The sequence below is a fragment of the Schistocerca cancellata genome, chromosome 9 (genome assembly GCF_023864275.1).
Source record: "Schistocerca cancellata isolate TAMUIC-IGC-003103 chromosome 9, iqSchCanc2.1, whole genome shotgun sequence".
NCBI lineage: Eukaryota > Metazoa > Arthropoda > Insecta > Orthoptera > Acrididae > Schistocerca > Schistocerca cancellata.
Window position 1 is genome coordinate 521288424 of NC_064634.1, and position 18463 is coordinate 521306886.

The following is an 18463-nucleotide window of genomic DNA, read 5'->3' on the forward strand; positions in this document are numbered from 1 at the left end:
GACAGCGCAAGCACGACAAACGTCTGCGGGACGAGACGAGACGAGACGAGACGAGACGAGACGACTAAGGAATAAATTCGTGGTTACAAATCAAATTTGGAACTCTACACTCCTACACAACAATAGGCGGTGACGTATTTCAGAAATCACCTGCCGATTCGTACTGTTTTGTCGTTTTCAAAGTCTTCTTGGCAAACTTGGTTAGCACATTCTCCCTCAAACTGAGTTAATTACTGCATTTTCGTACCATTACAGTAGTTTAAAAGGCTTAAGGAAGCATCTTTGTCACAACAGAAAGGTAGTTTGAAAACTGGGCTGGCGACATAACAAAAAAAGAGGAAGGGAGCCAACAGCACCCGGGTTTCCCAGGCGGTCACCCATCCAAGTACTAGCCGTGCCCGATGATGCTTAACTTCAGTGATCGGACGAGAACCGGTGTATTCATCATGGTATGGCCGTTGGCGCTCATCTAATGTAGGAGCACGGCAGAATTCGCGTTCGGCTTTTCTCCCAACACACAAAATGTTAGTTTTCGGCCGCATTTGACGAAAGCGCTTCCTTCCGCAACCGCCAGTTCCTCGAGGACGGCGCGGGGAGGCGCGCCCGGCGTCCCAGCAGAGCGACGGCCGAATTAGCGGGCGCACCGCCGCGTGTGTGAGACGCACTGCTGCTCGTTGCACCCCCTGTCATTCGCTGGGCGCGTGCAGCCTTCGACACTAGCGGAGGACGCATCTTGTCCCTGGTGTTCAGCGGAGGGCCTGTGCGGGGTGTGGCAGTGTCGTGCTGGAGGGCGCCACTGGTAGCGATGTGGGCTTTCTCGCCTCGCCTCGCCTCGCCTCACACCAGCTGTCTGCGTAGTTTGCAGTGCATTCGCACCATTCCTATCCCTGTCCCTGTCCCCGTCCCGACTTGTCCCGACTTTGCTCGACTGCCGCTCGCTGCCGCTCGGGTCGTGGTCCATATGACAGCGCAAGCACGACAAACGTCTGCGGGACGAGACGAGACGAGACGAGACGAGACGACTAAGGAATAAATTCGTGGTTACAAATCAAATTTGGAACTCTACACTCCTACACAACAATAGGCGGTGACGTATTTCAGAAATCACCTGCCGATTCGTACTGTTTTGTCGTTTTCAAAGTCTTCTTGGCAAACTTGGTTAGCACATTCTCCCTCAAACTGAGTTAATTACTGCATTTTCGTACCATTACAGTAGTTTAAAAGGCTTAAGGAAGCATCTTTGTCACAACAGAAAGGTAGTTTGAAAACTGGGCTGGCGACATAACAAAAAAAAGAGGAAGGTAGCCAACAGCACCCGGGTTTCCCAGGCGGTCACCCATCCAAGTACTAGCCGGGCCCGATGATGCTTAACTTCAGTGATCGGACGAGAACCGGTGTATTCATCATGGTATGGCCGTTGGCGCTCGTCTAATGTAGGAGCACGGCAGAATTCGCGTTCGGCTTTTCTCCCAACACACAAAATGTTAGTTTTCGGCCGCATTTGACGAAAGCGCTTCCTTCCGCAACCGCCAGTTCCTCCAGGACGGCGCGGGGAGGCGCGCCCGGCGTCCCAGCAGAGCGACGGCCGAATTAGCGGGCGCACCGCCGCGTGTGTGAGACGCACTGCTGCTCGTTGCACCCCCTGTCATTCGCTGGGCGCGTGCAGCCTTCGACACTAGCGGAGGACGCATCTTGTCCCTGGTGTTCAGCGGAGGGCCTGTGCGGTGTGTGGCAGTGTCGTGCTGGAGGGCGCCACTGGTAGCGATGTGGGCTTCCTCGCCTCGCCTCGCCTCACACCAGGTGTCTGCGTAGTTTGCAGTGCATTCGCACCATTCCTATCCCTGTCCCTGTCCCCGTCCCGACTTGTCCCGACTTTGCTCGACTGCCGCTCGCTGCCGCTCGGGTCCTGGTCCATATGACAGCGCAAGCACGACAAACGTCTGCGGGACGAGACGAGACGAGACGAGACGAGACGACTAAGGAATAAATTCGTGGTTACAAATCAAATTTGGAACTCTACACTCCTACACAACAATAGGCGGTGACGTATTTCAGAAATCACCTGCCGATTCGTACTGTTTTGTCGTTTTCAAAGTCTTCTTGGCAAACTTGGTTAGCACATTCTCCCTCAAACTGAGTTAATTACTGCATTTTCGTACCATTACAGTAGTTTAAAAGGCTTAAGGAAGCATCTTTGTCACAACAGAAAGGTAGTTTGAAAACTGGGCTGGCGACATAACAAAAAAAAGAGGAAGGTAGCCAACAGCACCCGGGTTTCCCAGGCGGTCACCCATCCAAGTACAAGCCGGGCCCGATGATGCTTAACTTCAGTGATCGGACGAGAACCGGTGTATTCATCATGGTATGGCCGTTGGCGCTCATCTAATGTAGGAGCACGGCAGAATTCGCGTTCGGCTTTTCTCCCAACACACAAAATGTTAGTTTTCGGCTGCATTTGACGAAAGCGCTTCCTTCCGCAACCGCCAGTTCCTCGAGGACGGCGCGGGGAGGCGCGCCCGGCGTCCCAGCAGAGCGACGGCCGAATTAGCGGGCGCACCGCCGCGTGTGTGAGACGCACTGCTGCTCGTTGCACCCCCTGTCATTCGCTGGGCGCGTGCAGCCTTCGACACTAGCGGAGGAAGCATCTTGTCCCTGGTGTTCAGCGGAGGGCCTGTGCGGGGTGTGGCAGTGTCGTGCTGGAGGGCGCCACTGGTAGCGATGTGGGCTTCCTCGCCTCGCCTCGCCTCACACCAGGTGTCTGTGTAGTTTGCAGTGCATTCGCACCATTCCTATCCCTGTCCCTGTCCCCGTCCCGACTTGTCCCGACTTTGCTCGACTGCCGCTCGCTGCCGCTCGGGTCGTGGTCCATATGACAGCGCAAGCACGACAAACGTCTGCGGGACGAGACGAGACGAGACGAGACGAGACGACTAAGGAATAAATTCGTGGTTACAAATCAAATTTGGAACTCTACACTCCTACACAACAATAGGCGGTGACGTATTTCAAAAATCACCTGCCGATTCGTACTGTTTTGTCGTTTTCAAAGTCTTCTTGGCAAACTTGGTTAGCACATTCTCCCTCAAACTGAGTTAATTACTGCATTTTCGTACCATTACAGTAGTTTAAAAGGCTTAAGGAAGCATCTTTGTCACAATAGAAAGGTAGTTTGAAAATTGGGCTGGCGACATAACAAAAAAAAAAAAAGGAAGGGAGCCAACAGCACCCGGGTTTCCCAGGCGGTCACCCATCCAAGTACTAGCCGGGCCCGATGATGCTTAACTTCGGTGATCGGACGAGAACCGGTGTATTCATCATGGTATGGCCGTTGGCGCTCGTCTAATGTAGGAGCACGGCAGAATTCGCGTTCGGCTTTTCTCCCAACACACAAAATGTTAGTTTTCGGCCGCATTTGACGAAAGCGCTTCCTTCCGCAACCGCCAGTTCCTCCAGGACGGCGCGGGGAGGCGCGCCCGGCGTCCCAGCAGAGCGACGGCCGAATTAGCGGGCGCACCGCCGCGTGTGTGAGACGCACTGCTGCTCGTTGCACCCCCTGTCATTCGCTGGGCGCGTGCAGCCTTCGACACTAGCGGAGGACGCATCTTGTCCCTGGTGTTCAGCGGAGGGCCTGTGCGGGGTGTGGCAGTGTCGTGCTGGAGGGCGCCACTGGTAGCGATGTGGGCTTCCTCGCCTCGCCTCGCCTCACACCAGGTGTCTGCGTAGTTTGCAGTGCATTCGCACCATTCCTATCCCTGTCCCTGTCCCCGTCCCGACTTGTCCCGACTTTGCTCGACTGCCGCTCGCTGCCGCTCGGGTCGTGGTCCATATGACAGCGCAAGCACGACAAACGTCTGCGGGACGAGACGAGACGAGACGAGACGAGACGACTAAGGAATAAATTCGTGGTTACAAATCAAATTTGGAACTCTACACTCCTACACAACAATAGGCGGTGACGTATTTCAAAAATCACTTGCCGATTCGTACTGTTTTGTCGTTTTCAAAGTCTTCTTGGCAAACTTGGTTAGCACATTCTCCCTCAAACTGAGTTAATTACTGCATTTTCGTACCATTACAGTAATTTAAAAGGCTTAAGGAAGCATCTTTGTCACAATAGAAAGGTAGTTTGAAAATTGGGCTGGCGACATAACAAAAAAAAAAGGAAGGGAGCCAACAGCACCCGGGTTTCCCAGGCGGTCATCCATCCAAGTACTAGCCGGGCCCGATGATGCTTAACTTCGGTGATCGGACGAGAACCGGTGTATTCATCATGGTATGGCCGTTGGCGCTCGTCTAATGTAGGAGCACGGCAGAATTCGCGTTCGGCTTTTCTCCCAACACACAAAATGTTAGTTTTCGGCCGCATTTGACGAAAGCGCTTCCTTCCGCAACCGCCAGTTCCTCCAGGACGGCGCGGGGAGGCGCGCCCGGCGTCCCAGCAGAGCGACGGCCGAATTAGCGGGCGCACCGCCGCGTGTGTGAGACGCACTGCTGCTCGTTGCACCCCCTGTCATTCGCTGGGCGCGTGCAGCCTTCGACACTAGCGGAGGACGCATCTTGTCCCTGGTGTTCAGCGGAGGGCCTGTGCGGGGTGTGGCAGTGTCGTGCTGGAGGGCGCCACTGGTAGCGATGTGGGCTTCCTCGCCTCGCCTCGCCTCACACCAGGTGTCTGCGTAGTTTGCAGTGCATTCGCACCATTCCTATCCCTGTCCCTGTCCCCGTCCCGACTTGTCCCGACTTTGCTCGACTGCCGCTCGCTGCCGCTCGGGTCGTGGTCCATATGACAGCGCAAGCACGACAAACGTCTGCGGGACGAGACGAGACGAGACGAGACGAGACGACTAAGGAATAAATTCGTGGTTACAAATCAAATTTGGAACTCTACACTCCTACACAACAATAGGCGGTGACGTATTTCAAAAATCACTTGCCGATTCGTACTGTTTTGTCGTTTTCAAAGTCTTCTTGGCAAACTTGGTTAGCACATTCTCCCTCAAACTGAGTTAATTACTGCATTTTCGTACCATTACAGTAATTTAAAAGGCTTAAGGAAGCATCTTTGTCACAATAGAAAGGTAGTTTGAAAATTGGGCTGGCGACATAACAAAAAAAAAAGGAAGGGAGCCAACAGCACCCGGGTTTCCCAGGCGGTCATCCATCCAAGTACTAGCCGGGCCCGATGATGCTTAACTTCGGTGATCGGACGAGAACCGGTGTATTCATCATGGTATGGCCGTTGGCGCTCGTCTAATGTAGGAGCACGGCAGAATTCGCGTTCGGCTTTTCTCCCAACACACAAAATGTTAGTTTTCGGCCGCATTTGACGAAAGCGCTTCCTTCCGCAACCGCCAGTTCCTCCAGGACGGCGCGGGGAGGCGCGCCCGGCGTCCCAGCAGAGCGACGGCCGAATTAGCGGGCGCACCGCCGCGTGTGTGAGACGCACTGCTGCTCGTTGCACCCCCTGTCATTCGCTGGGCGCGTGCAGCCTTCGACACTAGCGGAGGACGCATCTTGTCCCTGGTGTTCAGCGGAGGGCCTGTGCGGTGTGTGGCAGTGTCGTGCTGGAGGGCGCCACTGGTAGCGATGTGGGCTTCCTCGCCTCGCCTCGCCTCACACCAGGTGTCTGCGTAGTTTGCAGTGCATTCGCACCATTCCTATCCCTGTCCCTGTCCCCGTCCCGACTTGTCCCGACTTTGCTCGACTGCCGCTCGCTGCCGCTCGGGTCGTGGTCCATATGACAGCGCAAGCACGACAAACGTCTGCGGGACGAGACGAGACGAGACGATACGAGACGACTAAGGAATAAATTCGTGGTTACAAATCAAATTTGGAACTCTACACTCCTACACAACAATAGGCGGTGACGTATTTCAGAAATCACCTGCCGATTCGTACTGTTTTGTCGTTTTCAAAGTCTTCTTGGCAAACTTGGTTAGCACATTCTCCCTCAAACTGAGTTAATTACTGCATTTTCGTACCATTACAGTAGTTTAAAAGGCTTAAGGAAGCATCTTTGTCACAACAGAAAGGTAGTTTGAAAACTGGGCTGGCGACATAACAAAAAAAAGAGGAAGGGAGCCAACAGCACCCGGGTTTCCCAGGCGGTCACCCATCCAAGTACTAGCCGGGCCCGATGATGCTTAACTTCAGTGATCGGACGAGAACCGGTGTATTCATCATGGTATGGCCGTTGGCGCTCATCTAATGTAGGAGCACGGCAGAATTCGCGTTCGGCTTTTCTCCCAACACACAAAATGTTAGTTTTCGGCTGCATTTGACGAAAGCGCTTCCTTCCGCAACCGCCAGTTCCTCGAGGACGGCGCGGGGAGGCGCGCCCGGCGTCCCAGCAGAGCGACGGCCGAATTAGCGGGCGCACCGCCGCGTGTGTGAGACGCACTGCTGCTCGTTGCACCCCCTGTCATTCGCTGGGCGCGTGCAGCCTTCGACACTAGCGGAGGACGCATCTTGTCCCTGGTGTTCAGCGGAGGGCCTGTGCGGTGTGTGGCAGTGTCGTGCTGGAGGGCGCCACTGGTAGCGATGTGGGCTTCCTCGCCTCGCCTCGCCTCACACCAGGTGTCTGCGTAGTTTGCAGTGCATTCGCACCATTCCTATCCCTGTCCCTGTCCCCGTCCCGACTTGTCCCGACTTTGCTCGACTGCCGCTCGCTGCCGCTCGGGTCGTGGTCCATATGACAGCGCAAGCACGACAAACGTCTGCGGGACGAGACGAGACGAGACGAGACGAGACGACTAAGGAATAAATTCGTGGTTACAAATCAAATTTGGAACTCTACACTCCTACACAACAATAGGCGGTGACGTATTTCAGAAATCACCTGCCGATTCGTACTGTTTTGTCGTTTTCAAAGTCTTCTTGGCAAACTTGGTTAGCACATTCTCCCTCAAACTGAGTTAATTACTGCATTTTCGTACCATTACAGTAGTTTAAAAGGCTTAAGGAAGCATCTTTGTCACAACAGAAAGGTAGTTTGAAAACTGGGCTGGCGACATAACAAAAAAAAGAGGAAGGGAGCCAACAGCACCCGGGTTTCCCAGGCGGTCACCCATCCAAGTACTAGCCGGGCCCGATGATGCTTAACTTCAGTGATCGGACGAGAACCGGTGTATTCATCACGGTATGGCCGTTGGCGCTCATCTAATGTAGGAGCACGGCAGAATTCGCGTTCGGCTTTTCTCCCAACACACAAAATGTTAGTTTTCGGCTGCATTTGACGAAAGCGCTTCCTTCCGCAACCGCCAGTTCCTCGAGGACGGCGCGGGGAGGCGCGCCCGGCGTCCCAGCAGAGCGACGGCCGAATTAGCGGGCGCACCGCCGCGTGTGTGAGACGCACTGCTGCTCGTTGCACCCCCTGTCATTCGCTGGGCGCGTGCAGCCTTCGACACTAGCGGAGGACGCATCTTGTCCCTGGTGTTCAGCGGAGGGCCTGTGCGGTGTGTGGCAGTGTCGTGCTGGAGGGCGCCACTGGTAGCGATGTGGGCTTCCTCGCCTCGCCTCGCCTCACACCAGGTGTCTGCGTAGTTTGCAGTGCATTCGCACCATTCCTATCCCTGTCCCTGTCCCCGTCCCGACTTGTCCCGACTTTGCTCGACTGCCGCTCGGGTCGTGGTCCATATGACAGCGCAAGCACGACAAACGTCTGCGGGACGAGACGAGACGAGACGAGACGAGACGACTAAGGAATAAATTCGTGGTTACAAATCAAATTTGGAACTCTACACTCCTACACAACAATAGGCGGTGACGTATTTCAAAAATCACCTGCCGATTCGTACTGTTTTGTCGTTTTCAAAGTCTTCTTGGCAAACTTGGTTAGCACATTCTCCCTCAAACTGAGTTAATTACTGCATTTTCGTACCATTACAGTAGTTTAAAAGGCTTAAGGAAGCATCTTTGTCACAATAGAAAGGTAGTTTGAAAATTGGGCTGGCGACATAACAAAAAAAAAAAAAGGAAGGGAGCCAACAGCACCCGGGTTTCCCAGGCGGTCACCCATCCAAGTACTAGCCGGGCCCGATGATGCTTAACTTCGGTGATCGGACGAGAACCGGTGTATTCATCATGGTATGGCCGTTGGCGCTCGTCTAATGTAGGAGCACGGCAGAATTCGCGTTCGGCTTTTCTCCCAACACACAAAATGTTAGTTTTCGGCCGCATTTGACGAAAGCGCTTCCTTCCGCAACCGCCAGTTCTTCCAGGACGGCGCGGGGAGGCGCGCCCGGCGTCCCAGCAGAGCGACGGCCGAATTAGCGGGCGCACCGCCGCGTGTGTGAGACGCACTGCTGCTCGTTGCACCCCCTGTCATTCGCTGGGCGCGTGCAGCCTTCGACACTAGCGGAGGACGCATCTTGTCCCTGGTGTTCAGCGGAGGGCCTGTGCGGGGTGTGGCAGTGTCGTGCTGGAGGGCGCCACTGGTAGCGATGTGGGCTTCCTCGCCTCGCCTCGCCTCACACCAGGTGTCTGCGTAGTTTGCAGTGCATTCGCACCATTCCTATCCCTGTCCCTGTCCCCGTCCCGACTTGTCCCGACTTTGCTCGACTGCCGCTCGCTGCCGCTCGGGTCGTGGTCCATATGACAGCGCAAGCACGACAAACGTCTGCGGGACGAGACGAGACGAGACGATAAGAGACGACTAAGGAATAAATTCGTGGTTACAAATCAAATTTGGAACTCTACACTCCTACACAACAATAGGCGGTGACGTATTTCAGAAATCACCTGCCGATTCGTACTGTTTTGTCGTTTTCAAAGTCTTCTTGGCAAACTTGGTTAGCACATTCTCCCTCAAACTGAGTTAATTACTGCATTTTCGTACCATTACAGTAGTTTAAAAGGCTTAAGGAAGCATCTTTGTCACAACAGAAAGGTAGTTTGAAAACTGGGCTGGCGACATAACAAAAAAAAGAGGAAGGGAGCCAACAGCACCCGGGTTTCCCAGGCGGTCACCCATCCAAGTACTAGCCGGGCCCGATGATGCTTAACTTCAGTGATCGGACGAGAACCGGTGTATTCATCATGGTATGGCCGTTGGCGCTCATCTAATGTAGGAGCACGGCAGAATTCGCGTTCGGCTTTTCTCCCAACACACAAAATGTTAGTTTTCGGCCGCATTTGACGAAAGCGCTTCCTTCCGCAACCGCCAGTTCCTCGAGGACGGCGCGGGGAGGCGCGCCCGGCGTCCCAGCAGAGCGACGGCCGAATTAGCGGGCGCACCGCCGCGTGTGTGAGACGCACTGCTGCTCGTTGCACCCCCTGTCATTCGCTGGGCGCGTGCAGCCTTCGACACTAGCGGAGGACGCATCTTGTCCCTGGTGTTCAGCGGAGGGCCTGTGCGGGGTGTGGCAGTGTCGTGCTGGAGGGCGCCACTGGTAGCGATGTGGGCTTCCTCGCCTCGCCTCGCCTCACACCAGGTGTCTGCGTAGTTTGCAGTGCATTCGCACCATTCCTATCCCTGTCCCTGTCCCCGTCCCGACTTGTCCCGACTTTGCTCGACTGCCGCTCGCTGCCGCTCGGGTCGTGGTCCATATGACAGCGCAAGCACGACAAACGTCTGCGGGACGAGACGAGACGAGACGAGACGAGACGACTAAGGAATAAATTCGTGGTTACAAATCAAATTTGGAACTCTACACTGCTACACAACAGTAGGCGGTGACGTATTTCAAAAATCACCTGCCGATTCGTACTGTTTTGTCGTTTTCAAAGTCTTCTTGGCAAACTTGGTTAGCACATTCTACCTCAAACTGAGTTAATTACTGCATTTTCGTACCATTACAGTAGTTTAAAAGGCTTAAGGAAGCATCTTTGTCACAATAGAAAGGTAGTTTGAAAATTGGGCTGGCGACATAACAAAAAAAAAAAAAAGGAAGGGAGCCAACAGCACCCGGGTTTCCCAGGCGGTCACCCATCCAAGTACTAGCCGGGCCCGATGATGCTTAACTTCGGTGATCGGACGAGAACCGGTGTATTCATCATGGTATGGCCGTTGGCGCTCGTCTAATGTAGGAGCACGGCAGAATTCGCGTTCGGCTTTTCTCCCAACACACAAAATGTTAGTTTTCGGCCGCATTTGACGAAAGCGCTTCCTTCCGCAACCGCCAGTTCCTCCAGGACGGCGCGGGGAGGCGCGCCCGGCGTCCCAGCAGAGCGACGGCCGAATTAGTGGGCGCACCGCCGCGTGTGTGAGACGAAATGCTGCTCGTTGCACCCCCTGTCATTCGCTGGGCGCGTGCAGCCTTCGACACTAGCGGAGGACGCATCTTGTCCCTGGTGTTCAGCGGAGGGCCTGTGCGGTGTGTGGCAGTGTCGTGCTGGAGGGCGCCACTGGTAGCGATGTGGGCTTCCTCGCCTCGCCTCGCCTCACACCAGGTGTCTGCGTAGTTTGCAGTGCATTCGCACCATTCCTATCCCTGTCCCTGTCCCCGTCCCGACTTGTCCCGACTTTGCTCGACTGCCGCTCGCTGCCGCTCGGGTCCTGGTCCATATGACAGCGCAAGCACGACAAACGTCTGCGGGACGAGACGAGACGAGACGAGACGAGACGACTAAGGAATAAATTCCTGGTTACAAATCAAATTTGGAACTCTACACTCCTACACAACAATAGGCGGTGACGTATTTCAGAAATCACCTGCCGATTCGTACTGTTTTGTCGTTTTCAAAGTCTTCTTGGCAAACTTGGTTAGCACATTCTCCCTCAAACTGAGTTAATTACTGCATTTTCGTACCATTACAGTAGTTTAAAAGGCTTAAGGAAGCATCTTTGTCACAACAGAAAGGTAGTTTGAAAACTGGGCTGGCGACATAACAAAAAAAAGAGGAAGGGAGCCAACAGCACCCGGGTTTCCCAGGCGGTCACCCATCCAAGTACTAGCCGGGCCCGATGATGCTTAACTTCAGTGATCGGACGAGAACCGGTGTATTCATCATGGTATGGCCGTTGGCGCTCATCTAATGTAGGAGCACGGCAGAATTCGCGTTCGGCTTTTCTCCCAACACACAAAATGTTAGTTTTCGGCTGCATTTGACGAAAGCGCTTCCTTCCGCAACCGCCAGTTCCTCGAGGACGGCGCGGGGAGGCGCGCCCGGCGTCCCAGCAGAGCGACGGCCGAATTAGCGGGCGCACCGCCGCGTGTGTGAGACGCACTGCTGCTCGTTGCACCCCCTGTCATTCGCTGGGCGCGTGCAGCCTTCGACACTAGCGGAGGACGCATCTTGTCCCTGGTGTTCAGCGGAGGGCCTGTGCGGGGTGTGGCAGTGTCGTGCTGGAGGGCGCCACTGGTAGCGATGTGGGCTTCCTCGCCTCGCCTCGCCTCACACCAGGTGTCTGCGTAGTTTGCAGTGCATTCGCACCATTCCTATCCCTGTCCCTGTCCCCGTCCCGACTTGTCCCGACTTTGCTCGACTGCCGCTCGCTGCCGCTCGGGTCGTGGTCCATATGACAGCGCAAGCACGACAAACGTCTGCGGGACGAGACGAGACGAGACGAGACGAGACGACTAAGGAATAAATTCGTGGTTACAAATCAAATTTGGAACTCTACACTCCTACACAACAATAGGCGGTGACGTATTTCAAAAATCACCTGCCGATTCGTACTGTTTTGTCGTTTTCAAAGTCTTCTTGGCAAACTTGGTTAGCACATTCTCCCTCAAACTGAGTTAATTACTGCATTTTCGTACCATTACAGTAGTTTAAAAGGCTTAAGGAAGCATCTTTGTCACAATAGAAAGGTAGTTTGAAAATTGGGCTGGCGACATAACAAAAAAAAAAAAGGAAGGGAACCAACAGCACCCGGGTTTCCCAGGCGGTCACCCATCCAAGTACTAGCCGGGCCCGATGATGCTTAACTTCGGTGATCGGACGAGAACCGGTGTATTCATCATGGTATGGCCGTTGGCGCTCGTCTAATGTAGGAGCACGGCAGAATTCGCGTTCGGCTTTTCTCCCAACACACAAAATGTTAGTTTTCGGCCGCATTTGACGAAAGCGCTTCCTTCCGCAACCGCCAGTTCCTCGAGGACGGCGCGGGGAGGCGCGCCCGGCGTCCCAGCAGAGCGACGGCCGAATTAGCGGGCGCACCGCCGCGTGTGTGAGACGCACTGCTGCTCGTTGCACCCCCTGTCATTCGCTGGGCGCGTGCAGCCTTCGACACTAGCGGAGGACGCATCTTGTCCCTGGTGTTCAGCGGAGGGCCTGTGCGGGGTGTGGCAGTGTCGTGCTGGAGGGCGCCACTGGTAGCGATGTGGGCTTCCTCGCCTCGCCTCGCCTCACACCAGGTGTCTGCGTAGTTTGCAGTGCATTCGCACCATTCCTATCCCTGTCCCTGTCCCCGTCCCGACTTGTCCCGACTTTGCTCGACTGCCGCTCGCTGCCGCTCGGGTCGTGGTCCATATGACAGCGCAAGCACGACAAACGTCTGCGGGACGAGACGAGACGAGACGATAAGAGACGACTAAGGAATAAATTCGTGGTTACAAATCAAATTTGGAACTCTACACTCCTACACAACAATAGGCGGTGACGTATTTCAGAAATCACCTGCCGATTCGTACTGTTTTGTCGTTTTCAAAGTCTTCTTGGCAAACTTGGTTAGCACATTCTCCCTCAAACTGAGTTAATTACTGCATTTTCGTACCATTACAGTAGTTTAAAAGGCTTAAGGAAGCATCTTTGTCACAACAGAAAGGTAGTTTGAAAACTGGGCTGGCGACATAACAAAAAAAAGAGGAAGGGAGCCAACAGCACCCGGGTTTCCCAGGCGGTCACCCATCCAAGTACTAGCCGGGCCCGATGATGCTTAACTTCAGTGATCGGACGAGAACCGGTGTATTCATCATGGTATGGCCGTTGGCGCTCATCTAATGTAGGAGCACGGCAGAATTCGCGTTCGGCTTTTCTCCCAACACACAAAATGTTAGTTTTCGGCCGCATTTGACGAAAGCGCTTCCTTCCGCAACCGCCAGTTCCTCGAGGACGGCGCGGGGAGGCGCGCCCGGCGTCCCAGCAGAGCGACGGCCGAATTAGCGGGCGCACCGCCGCGTGTGTGAGACGCACTGCTGCTCGTTGCACCCCCTGTCATTCGCTGGGCGCGTGCAGCCTTCGACACTAGCGGAGGACGCATCTTGTCCCTGGTGTTCAGCGGAGGGCCTGTGCGGGGTGTGGCAGTGTCGTGCTGGAGGGCGCCACTGGTAGCGATGTGGGCTTCCTCGCCTCGCCTCGCCTCACACCAGGTGTCTGCGTAGTTTGCAGTGCATTCGCACCATTCCTATCCCTGTCCCTGTCCCCGTCCCGACTTGTCCCGACTTTGCTCGACTGCCGCTCGCTGCCGCTCGGGTCGTGGTCCATATGACAGCGCAAGCACGACAAACGTCTGCGGGACGAGACGAGACGAGACGAGACGAGACGAGACGACTAAGGAATAAATTCGTGGTTACAAATCAAATTTGGAACTCTACACTGCTACACAACAGTAGGCGGTGACGTATTTCAAAAATCACCTGCCGATTCGTACTGTTTTGTCGTTTTCAAAGTCTTCTTGGCAAACTTGGTTAGCACATTCTACCTCAAACTGAGTTAATTACTGCATTTTCGTACCATTACAGTAGTTTAAAAGGCTTAAGGAAGCATCTTTGTCACAATAGAAAGGTAGTTTGAAAATTGGGCTGGCGACATAACAAAAAAAAAAAAAGGAAGGGAGCCAACAGCACCCGGGTTTCCCAGGCGGTCACCCATCCAAGTACTAGCCGGGCCCGATGATGCTTAACTTCGGTGATCGGACGAGAACCGGTGTATTCATCATGGTATGGCCGTTGGCGCTCGTCTAATGTAGGAGCACGGCAGAATTCGCGTTCGGCTTTTCTCCCAACACACAAAATGTTAGTTTTCGGCCGCATTTGACGAAAGCGCTTCCTTCCGCAACCGCCAGTTCCTCCAGGACGGCGCGGGGAGGCGCGCCCGGCGTCCCAGCAGAGCGACGGCCGAATTAGTGGGCGCACCGCCGCGTGTGTGAGACGAAATGCTGCTCGTTGCACCCCCTGTCATTCGCTGGGCGCGTGCAGCCTTCGACACTAGCGGAGGACGCATCTTGTCCCTGGTGTTCAGCGGAGGGCCTGTGCGGTGTGTGGCAGTGTCGTGCTGGAGGGCGCCACTGGTAGCGATGTGGGCTTCCTCGCCTCGCCTCGCCTCACACCAGGTGTCTGCGTAGTTTGCAGTGCATTCGCACCATTCCTATCCCTGTCCCTGTCCCCGTCCCGACTTGTCCCGACTTTGCTCGACTGCCGCTCGCTGCCGCTCGGGTCCTGGTCCATATGACAGCGCAAGCACGACAAACGTCTGCGGGACGAGACGAGACGAGACGAGACGAGACGACTAAGGAATAAATTCCTGGTTACAAATCAAATTTGGAACTCTACACTCCTACACAACAATAGGCGGTGACGTATTTCAGAAATCACCTGCCGATTCGTACTGTTTTGTCGTTTTCAAAGTCTTCTTGGCAAACTTGGTTAGCACATTCTCCCTCAAACTGAGTTAATTACTGCATTTTCGTACCATTACAGTAGTTTAAAAGGCTTAAGGAAGCATCTTTGTCACAACAGAAAGGTAGTTTGAAAACTGGGCTGGCGACATAACAAAAAAAAGAGGAAGGGAGCCAACAGCACCCGGGTTTCCCAGGCGGTCACCCATCCAAGTACTAGCCGGGCCCGATGATGCTTAACTTCAGTGATCGGACGAGAACCGGTGTATTCATCATGGTATGGCCGTTGGCGCTCATCTAATGTAGGAGCACGGCAGAATTCGCGTTCGGCTTTTCTCCCAACACACAAAATGTTAGTTTTCGGCTGCATTTGACGAAAGCGCTTCCTTCCGCAACCGCCAGTTCCTCGAGGACGGCGCGGGGAGGCGCGCCCGGCGTCCCAGCAGAGCGACGGCCGAATTAGCGGGCGCACCGCCGCGTGTGTGAGACGCACTGCTGCTCGTTGCACCCCCTGTCATTCGCTGGGCGCGTGCAGCCTTCGACACTAGCGGAGGACGCATCTTGTCCCTGGTGTTCAGCGGAGGGCCTGTGCGGGGTGTGGCAGTGTCGTGCTGGAGGGCGCCACTGGTAGCGATGTGGGCTTCCTCGCCTCGCCTCGCCTCACACCAGGTGTCTGCGTAGTTTGCAGTGCATTCGCACCATTCCTATCCCTGTCCCTGTCCCCGTCCCGACTTGTCCCGACTTTGCTCGACTGCCGCTCGCTGCCGCTCGGGTCGTGGTCCATATGACAGCGCAAGCACGACAAACGTCTGCGGGACGAGACGAGACGAGACGAGACGAGACGAGACGACTAAGGAATAAATTCGTGGTTACAAATCAAATTTGGAACTCTACACTCCTACACAACAATAGGCGGTGACGTATTTCAAAAATCACCTGCCGATTCGTACTGTTTTGTCGTTTTCAAAGTCTTCTTGGCAAACTTGGTTAGCACATTCTCCCTCAAACTGAGTTAATTACTGCATTTTCGTACCATTACAGTAGTTTAAAAGGCTTAAGGAAGCATCTTTGTCACAATAGAAAGGTAGTTTGAAAATTGGGCTGGCGACATAACAAAAAAAAAAAAGGAAGGGAACCAACAGCACCCGGGTTTCCCAGGCGGTCACCCATCCAAGTACTAGCCGGGCCCGATGATGCTTAACTTCGGTGATCGGACGAGAACCGGTGTATTCATCATGGTATGGCCGTTGGCGCTCGTCTAATGTAGGAGCACGGCAGAATTCGCGTTCGGCTTTTCTCCCAACACACAAAATGTTAGTTTTCGGCCGCATTTGACGAAAGCGCTTCCTTCCGCAACCGCCAGTTCCTCGAGGACGGCGCGGGGAGGCGCGCCCGGCGTCCCAGCAGAGCGACGGCCGAATTAGCGGGCGCACCGCCGCGTGTGTGAGACGCACTGCTGCTCGTTGCACCCCCTGTCATTCGCTGGGCGCGTGCAGCCTTCGACACTAGCGGAGGACGCATCTTGTCCCTGGTGTTCAGCGGAGGGCCTGTGCGGGGTGTGGCAGTGTCGTGCTGGAGGGCGCCACTGGTAGCGATGTGGGCTTCCTCGCCTCGCCTCGCCTCACACCAGGTGTCTGCGTAGTTTGCAGTGCATTCGCACCATTCCTATCCCTGTCCCTGTCCCCGTCCCGACTTGTCCCGACTTTGCTCGACTGCCGCTCGCTGCCGCTCGGGTCGTGGTCCATATGACAGCGCAAGCACGACAAACGTCTGCGGGACGAGACGAGACGAGACGAGACGAGACGAGACGACTAAGGAATAAATTCGTGGTTACAAATCAAATTTGGAACTCTACACTGCTACACAACAGTAGGCGGTGACGTATTTCAAAAATCACCTGCCGATTCGTACTGTTTTGTCGTTTTCAAAGTCTTCTTGGCAAACTTGGTTAGCACATTCTCCCTCAAACTGAGTTAATTACTGCATTTTCGTACCATTACAGTAGTTTAAAAGGCTTAAGGAAGCATCTTTGTCACAATAGAAAGGTAGTTTGAAAATTGGGCTGGCGACATAACAAAAAAAAAAAAAGGAAGGGAGCCAACAGCACCCGGGTTTCCCAGGCGGTCACCCATCCAAGTACTAGCCGGGCCCGATGATGCTTAACTTCGGTGATCGGACGAGAACCGGTGTATTCATCATGGTATGGCCGTTGGCGCTCGTCTAATGTAGGAGCACGGCAGAATTCGCGTTCGGCTTTTCTCCCAACACACAAAATGTTAGTTTTCGGCCGCATTTGACGAAAGCGCTTCCTTCCGCAACCGCCAGTTCCTCCAGGACGGCGCGGGGAGGCGCGCCCGGCGTCCCAGCAGAGCGACGGCCGAATTAGCGGGCGCACCGCCGCGTGTGTGAGACGCACTGCTGCTCGTTGCACCCCCTGTCATTCGCTGGGCGCGTGCAGCCTTCGACACTAGCGGAGGACGCATCTTGTCCCTGGTGTTCAGCGGAGGGCCTGTGCGGTGTGTGGCAGTGTCGTGCTGGAGGGCGCCACTGGTAGCGATGTGGGCTTCCTCGCCTCGCCTCGCCTCACACCAGGTGTCAGCGTAGTTTGCAGTGCATTCGCACCATTCCTATCCCTGTCCCTGTCCCCGTCCCGACTTGTCCCGACTTTGCTCGACTGCCGCTCGCTGCCGCTCGGGTCCTGGTCCATATGACAGCGCAAGCACGACAAACGTCTGCGGGACGAGACGAGACGAGACGAGACGAGACGACTAAGGAATAAATTCGTGGTTACAAATCAAATTTGGAACTCTACACTCCTACACAACAATAGGCGGTGACGTATTTTAAAAATCACCTGCCGATTCGTACTGTTTTGTCGTTTTCAAAGTCTTCTTGGCAAACTTGGTTAGCACATTCTCCCTCAAACTGAGTTAATTACTGCATTTTCGTACCATTACAGTAGTTTAAAAGGCTTAAGGAAGCATCTTTGTCACAACAGAAAGGTAGTTTGAAAACTGGGCTGGCGACATAACAAAAAAAAGAGGAAGGGAGCCAACAGCACCCGGGTTTCCCAGGCGGTCACCCATCCAAGTACTAGCCGGGCCCGATGATACTTAACTTCAGTGATCGGACGAGAACCGGTGTATTCATCATGGTATGGCCGTTGGCGCTCATCTAATGTAGGAGCACGGCAGAATTCGCGTTCGGCTTTTCTCCCAACACACAAAATGTTAGTTTTCGGCTGCATTTGACGAAAGCGCTTCCTTCCGCAACCGCCAGTTCCTCGAGGACGGCGCGGGGAGGCGCGCCCGGCGTCCCAGCAGAGCGACGGCCGAATTAGCGGGCGCACCGCCGCGTGTGTGAGACGCACTGCTGCTCGTTGCACCCCCTGTCATTCGCTGGGCGCGTGCAGCCTTCGACACTAGCGGAGGACGCATCTTGTCCCTGGTGTTCAGCGGAGGGCCTGTGCGGGGTGTGGCAGTGTCGTGCTGGAGGGCGCCACTGGTAGCGATGTGGGCTTCCTCGCCTCGCCTCGCCTCACACCAGGTGTCTGCGTAGTTTGCAGTGCATTCGCACCATTCCTATCCCTCTCCCTGTCCCCGTCCCGACTTGTCCCGACTTTGCTCGACTGCCGCTCGCTGCCGCTCGGGTCGTGGTCCATATGACAGCGCAAGCACGACAAACGTCTGCGGGACGAGACGAGACGAGACGAGACGAGACGACTAAGGAATAAATTCGTGGTTACAAATCAAATTTGGAACTCTACACTCCTACACAACAATAGGCGGTGACGTATTTCAAAAATCACCTGCCGATTCGTACTGTTTTGTCGTTTTCAAAGTCTTCTTGGCAAACTTGGTTAGCACATTCTCCCTCAAACTGAGTTAATTACTGCATTTTCGTACCATTACAGTAGTTTAAAAGGCTTAAGGAAGCATCTTTGTCACAATAGAAAGGTAGTTTGAA

The 18463-nt window shown here is 54.5% G+C and overlaps 19 non-coding genes across 19 annotated transcripts; all 19 read right to left on the bottom strand.

Annotated features, from left to right (window-relative positions):
• Positions 1-344: 344 nt before the first annotated feature.
• On the bottom strand, positions 345-463 carry LOC126101958 (5S ribosomal RNA). The gene has a single exon (XR_007522661.1). It is a non-coding gene; the product is annotated as a 5S ribosomal RNA (ribosomal RNA).
• An 840-nt stretch (positions 464-1303) lies between these two features.
• LOC126101671 (5S ribosomal RNA) lies at positions 1304-1422 on the bottom strand. The gene has a single exon (XR_007522397.1). It is a non-coding gene; the product is annotated as a 5S ribosomal RNA (ribosomal RNA).
• An 835-nt stretch (positions 1423-2257) lies between these two features.
• Positions 2258-2376, bottom strand: LOC126101785 (5S ribosomal RNA). Its single transcript, XR_007522503.1, has one exon. It is a non-coding gene; the product is annotated as a 5S ribosomal RNA (ribosomal RNA).
• An 838-nt stretch (positions 2377-3214) lies between these two features.
• LOC126102366 (5S ribosomal RNA) lies at positions 3215-3333 on the bottom strand. Its single transcript, XR_007522838.1, has one exon. It is a non-coding gene; the product is annotated as a 5S ribosomal RNA (ribosomal RNA).
• Positions 3334-4168: 835 nt separating this feature from the next.
• LOC126101680 (5S ribosomal RNA) lies at positions 4169-4287 on the bottom strand. Its single transcript, XR_007522406.1, has one exon. It is a non-coding gene; the product is annotated as a 5S ribosomal RNA (ribosomal RNA).
• An 835-nt stretch (positions 4288-5122) lies between these two features.
• Positions 5123-5241, bottom strand: LOC126101681 (5S ribosomal RNA). Its single transcript, XR_007522407.1, has one exon. It is a non-coding gene; the product is annotated as a 5S ribosomal RNA (ribosomal RNA).
• An 835-nt stretch (positions 5242-6076) lies between these two features.
• Positions 6077-6195, bottom strand: LOC126101672 (5S ribosomal RNA). The gene has a single exon (XR_007522398.1). It is a non-coding gene; the product is annotated as a 5S ribosomal RNA (ribosomal RNA).
• Positions 6196-7030: 835 nt separating this feature from the next.
• LOC126101682 (5S ribosomal RNA) lies at positions 7031-7149 on the bottom strand. Its single transcript, XR_007522408.1, has one exon. It is a non-coding gene; the product is annotated as a 5S ribosomal RNA (ribosomal RNA).
• Positions 7150-7977: 828 nt separating this feature from the next.
• Positions 7978-8096, bottom strand: LOC126102378 (5S ribosomal RNA). Its single transcript, XR_007522839.1, has one exon. It is a non-coding gene; the product is annotated as a 5S ribosomal RNA (ribosomal RNA).
• An 835-nt stretch (positions 8097-8931) lies between these two features.
• Positions 8932-9050, bottom strand: LOC126101673 (5S ribosomal RNA). Its single transcript, XR_007522399.1, has one exon. It is a non-coding gene; the product is annotated as a 5S ribosomal RNA (ribosomal RNA).
• An 839-nt stretch (positions 9051-9889) lies between these two features.
• On the bottom strand, positions 9890-10008 carry LOC126102390 (5S ribosomal RNA). The gene has a single exon (XR_007522840.1). It is a non-coding gene; the product is annotated as a 5S ribosomal RNA (ribosomal RNA).
• Positions 10009-10843: 835 nt separating this feature from the next.
• On the bottom strand, positions 10844-10962 carry LOC126101674 (5S ribosomal RNA). Its single transcript, XR_007522401.1, has one exon. It is a non-coding gene; the product is annotated as a 5S ribosomal RNA (ribosomal RNA).
• Positions 10963-11799: 837 nt separating this feature from the next.
• On the bottom strand, positions 11800-11918 carry LOC126102963 (5S ribosomal RNA). Its single transcript, XR_007523214.1, has one exon. It is a non-coding gene; the product is annotated as a 5S ribosomal RNA (ribosomal RNA).
• An 835-nt stretch (positions 11919-12753) lies between these two features.
• LOC126101675 (5S ribosomal RNA) lies at positions 12754-12872 on the bottom strand. The gene has a single exon (XR_007522402.1). It is a non-coding gene; the product is annotated as a 5S ribosomal RNA (ribosomal RNA).
• An 843-nt stretch (positions 12873-13715) lies between these two features.
• Positions 13716-13834, bottom strand: LOC126102402 (5S ribosomal RNA). The gene has a single exon (XR_007522841.1). It is a non-coding gene; the product is annotated as a 5S ribosomal RNA (ribosomal RNA).
• Positions 13835-14669: 835 nt separating this feature from the next.
• On the bottom strand, positions 14670-14788 carry LOC126101676 (5S ribosomal RNA). The gene has a single exon (XR_007522403.1). It is a non-coding gene; the product is annotated as a 5S ribosomal RNA (ribosomal RNA).
• An 842-nt stretch (positions 14789-15630) lies between these two features.
• Positions 15631-15749, bottom strand: LOC126102964 (5S ribosomal RNA). The gene has a single exon (XR_007523215.1). It is a non-coding gene; the product is annotated as a 5S ribosomal RNA (ribosomal RNA).
• Positions 15750-16592: 843 nt separating this feature from the next.
• Positions 16593-16711, bottom strand: LOC126102414 (5S ribosomal RNA). The gene has a single exon (XR_007522842.1). It is a non-coding gene; the product is annotated as a 5S ribosomal RNA (ribosomal RNA).
• Positions 16712-17546: 835 nt separating this feature from the next.
• LOC126101882 (5S ribosomal RNA) lies at positions 17547-17665 on the bottom strand. The gene has a single exon (XR_007522592.1). It is a non-coding gene; the product is annotated as a 5S ribosomal RNA (ribosomal RNA).
• Positions 17666-18463: the final 798 nt, after the last annotated feature.